The sequence below is a fragment of the Bactrocera neohumeralis genome, chromosome 4 (assembly GCF_024586455.1).
Source record: "Bactrocera neohumeralis isolate Rockhampton chromosome 4, APGP_CSIRO_Bneo_wtdbg2-racon-allhic-juicebox.fasta_v2, whole genome shotgun sequence".
Taxonomy (NCBI): Eukaryota; Metazoa; Arthropoda; class Insecta; order Diptera; family Tephritidae; genus Bactrocera; species Bactrocera neohumeralis.
The window spans coordinates 3008055-3013116 of record NC_065921.1 but is presented as its reverse complement, the minus strand read 5'-3'; positions in this window follow the sequence as shown (position 1 = coordinate 3013116).

Below are 5062 nucleotides of genomic sequence, written 5' to 3'. Positions count from 1 at the left end.
TTTCTCATTTTAACGGCAATCGATTAGCCTGTTTGAGCTCTACTAAGCGTATACACACACACATATATTAAAGACAAATGAAGCTTTATTCAATGGATAGTCCTTTTTGTGCTCGCTCTGGCGATTGTGTTTATTCAATAAACCCCATACAAGCAATGTTTATTATAGATATGGAAATACAGTAGTATGAAAAACAAAATAATTATTCTTAAGTTTCAAAGGACTATTTATATTTGATCATGAATTTCATTACATGTATAAAGGACTTATGGGCTTGAATAGTCTGGTTTTAATTTTTTTGAATTCTTTTTTCTTGTTGTGAAAATATTATGTAGTCGAAAAAGTCTTTTCGTATTTCTAATCAAACTTCAACTTAATTTCTTTTTATATTTATAATGAACTTTAATGAACCAAATATGTACCAATTTGATCCACCACTTTTTGCCATTTTCCGTTATGGACATTATTCCACCAGTGCAAAACTTTCTGGTGTCCCGGCGAAAAACTGCGACAAGTAATTTTCACAGGCTTCTCTGGAAGCCTACTTTACTCCATTAAAGGAGTTCTGCATTGTCCAAAACAAATGGTAAGCCGATGGTGCACGGTCTGGGCTATATGGTGGATGCAACAAAACTTTCCAGCCAAGCTCTTCCAAATTTTGCCGAGTGTGGTCCAGCGTTCGTGATGAAAAACGAAGCCCTTTCTGTTGATCAATTCAGACCGGTTTTTTTTTTTATTGTTTGCTTGAATCTCACCAGTTGTTGACAATAAAATGTAGAATCAATCTTTCGACCAGGCTGAAGCAGCTTATAGTGGTGTCAATCCTGGCTTTGTTACCATTTGTTGAGCTTAACCACGCTTGGACCATGATCTTTTTCACACATTATTGCAGTATTTGACCCACTTTTTGTCTTGTGGTGCCATTCGCTTTAGAAGTGGTTCGATTCCGTTTCGTTTCCGTTTCGTTTCAGCAAAGAATCGCAGATGTTATTTCGGTCCATTAAATTTTTCATAAACAATTCATGTGGTGCGCAAACATCGAGCTTCTTTTTGAGGCCAGACCTTTTTAAATGGTTCACAACCGTTTGATGATAAATGTTAGGTTCTTTAGCGATGTCATGGCTGCTTTTGTGATGGTCCTGGTCAATCTTTTCCACGATTTCATCGACTTTTTCAACGATAAGTCGACCAGAACGAGGTGCATTTTTCACATCGAAATTTCCAGAACGGACTTTAGAAAGCCCCTACTGCATGTGTTTTGTCCAACGCTGTATGCTACATATGCATGCGAGTATATGGTAAATGTGAAAGGAAAAGGACTTCGACACTATTTAATAAAGCCTCGAATGGCTAAGCACGAGGCAAATCAAGAGAAAGTGTTTATTTTTTATTTGCTAAACGATAAGACATTAAAAAGCTTTGACAGCTTTGCACAACTTACTGCGCCTTAGTCGCTACTAAGACCATGTATTATCTAAAACACATCCAAGACACACACACACACACCCACACTCACACTCACATTTCTTGACATGCAAACCAAAAGGAGCAAGGCCAAAGTTGAACAGAAAGGAAAATGTTTCAAAATAAATGGTCAATAAATGATAAAAGGACGCACACACAAACGCGCAGCGCAGCGCAGCTGACAAGCAAATGCGAAAATAATAAGATAAAGAACAACAGTTAGATTCGTGTAGCGACAAGAAGACAGGAAATAGGCTGGCTGACCGACGACCGACCCGACACAGCTGAGCCGGCCGAGCGCGCCGAAAGGGCGAGATAGAATGCAAAAAACAACAACAACAGTAACAACAACGCATATGTTGGTTTGTGTGACAGTGCAAACATATTTTCGAAAGCAGTTAAGGCGATGGCCGTGCCAATAACTGGCAGCGGCCCAGCAGGCCGGCGATAAGACGGAGGAGAACTCAAACAAGAAAATGTTGAAAGAATTAAGTAAACGGAAATAAATATTTATGGCGATCAAAGCGGACAAAACGAGGTAAGCACACAGCCACAAACAGGGGGCGGGCAAACGATGCCATTGAAATATATATTTATATAAACATATATGTATATGTATGTGTGTGGGTGTGTGTCGGCAAGCGGCTAAGGAAATGCCTTATTTTTAGACAATTTCCGCTTGGGAATTGATTTGATTGCGTTCGAGGTCTAACGCTGGCGATTGAATTTAGTTACACACGCACACAGCTGTGGCATATGTGTGCAATGCTGAATAATAATTTATTATTTTACAAGAAACCAACACATGTTATAGTATTAGTTAAACGGAGCGAGCAAATATATGCATATGTGTATGTAAAATATATTGTTTATTCTAAATAAATTGTGCAGCTCAAAGAATGCCTGTGGTTATGCCTTATGCTTCGAAGCCTTGCAAGTATTTCGGAAAATCTCTGGGAAGGCCACATGTGTGAAAATTAAGATTTTTCAACAAAAGGAAATATTTTTGCATATATTAAGGCGAAGCTGGTCTTTTCTTAGTATTTTAATCACTTTTTGAAAAATTTGTATTTCACTAACCAAAAAGTTTAATTGTCCTTAACAGAATAAGTCTTTCATTTATTTAAAAAAATATTGTACTTTTTATTTAAATTGAATTTCGATTTAAATCATATATCATGTTCACGTTTAAACTCACACGCTTTTGTGCGCAATTCCTCGTCAATCCGAACGCTTCATTCATCGTTCATTAGCGCTCAGGACAAGCAGCATTCATTAATGTGTTATAATGCACAGCTAACGCACTCATCACTCACTCAACGACGCTGCATCATTAACATCAAATCACAACGCGCTCATAGATGTATATTTTCTCGGCGCTCCTGCCGCCACTCACACTCCCCTACTCCTCGGCTTGTGAGCCTATTGATGGCAACTGTCATAAGCTTCCGCTCCGATGCCAAGCACTTCCAGCCTGCACTTAGGATTTGCTCAGCCAGTCGCATGTGCGCCTTTGCTTGCCTTCACGACACACGACCGACGCGTATTTATCCCGCTCGTGCTCATTATACTATTCGAACATCCATGTGCGCATGTTTGGAGTGTTAATTGTGGCAGAATAACGCTGCTGTCAACGGCACAGCTCGACTTCCGCCGACCAGCGCTTTCGCCTGCCCACTTGCTCGGCAGTCACCAAGTCAAATCACCAACAGTCATTCGCACTAATTCTGCTTGAAACTTTGTGAGTGCACTTACTTTTGCTTTGCCTACGCCGTGTATGTATTAAAGTGCTTATGTGTGTATGTGTGTGAGAAAATATGCAAATGTGCGAAGCTTAATTGTCAGGCTTTTTAGCTCATCTACAACTCAGCTGGCACTTGTGCCGTTGATCCCTCTGTGCGCATTCGTCTTTAGTTAGACCAGTGTAAGTAGGGTTATGTTGTCGGGTAAGTAGCCGAGTGTGATGAGTGTCTTCTTTTCGGCTTAAAAGTTTGCTGTTTAGGCAATCACTTCATTCTTGGCAACCAAATGTCGGCAAATACCTGTGACTTAAAGCTGTGCAAATTAGCTTTGTCCTATTCGATTCAAGAGTGAAAAATGGAATTACTCACATAACTGTACGAGCGTATTTAACAAGTTTTAGCTTCTCACAGAAACTTAAAGAATTCGCTTTAATTTCAATTAAAATTTATATGAAAAGTAAATCTCCAGTATTAGAATATACAAAAACTATGTATTGTTCCAAATCGACAACGCCAAGTTTTACGTGGAAGTTCTCAAGAGACTAAAACGAAGCGTTAATCGGGTCTGACAAGACATCGCAGCCGATTGGAAGCTGCACCACGACAACGCCCCGGCTCACACCGTCTTTCTTCGCAGATTCTCAATCGTTGATATCCGTAGGAAAATATGTGGTCTCCAAAAGCTGAAAATGTTTTAAATTTTTTTTTTTTGATTTGGTGAAATTAGCACTAACATTGTATATACATAGGTGAGACTTCTATACAATTATTTGAAGTCTTAAGAGCTTGGCTGCAAAAGAGGAGAAACTAATAAGATTCGTTTCGTTATTTCGAGTGTTCAATTTTAGATTAAAGTGGTACTCTGGTATTTGTTTATTTTTTAATACCAGACTATGGAATTAACGTGACGCTTTCCAATGAGGATTAATGTGACGAAGTGATGTAAGATCTGCTAGCAAATCTGTATAAGACAATTTCGTCCTTTTTAAAACTTCGAATAGACACACCGTTACGAAACGAAGACTTCAATTAGGCTCTTGAATGAGTACTTCTTGCGCCATAGTTACCATGTTTGTTTTTGTTCTCGAATAAAAGACAATCTGAACGGTGCTTCGTTTCCGTTTGTTCGCGATTGAACCTCACTCTCTTTTTAAAAATGATTTCTAATGGATTTGCATCACATTTCCTTGAATTCTTAACCGTCTTTATGCAGATTATATCAACGGAAACAATCTTTTCGAGCTCGAATGCATAAGATATATCCACGCTCTGCTTTGATATAGTGTCTCAAGGTTTCCATTTCCACTTTAATTTGCATATTTGCTTAAAAGTCGCATAAATTTGGTTCTTTTCCTTGCGCAACCATAAAATATTTCCGGCCAGTGCCGCCATTCAGCGTAACCGTAACTAGTGGCAACTTAAAGTTCATGTGCCCCGCATGCACCACCGCCCGCTGCACAATCATCGCATGTTGTAGTCCCATTTACATACTCGGCGTTTTTAATTGATGAGGCTGAAACGGAATCGCTGCAAATCCAATTTTATTGAAACGGCAGCACTTTCCATGCAACAACAAACAGCAACACACAACAGCGCTGATTTGACACCGCGACAAGCTCATCACTCGACACGAGCACGCCACACACGGTGAAAGCTATTTACACACACACACACACGCCGCAAACAGCGCTGATCGAACGCACAACAACGCATAAATTGATTCCAAAGGCTGAATGAGGCACACACACACAGACGCACGCGGGCGGGCACACACATGTTCGCTGGCTGGCTGGCAAATACAATGCATTTACGCCTGTAAGATAAATATTTACGCTCATCTTCGGGCAATTAAGGTA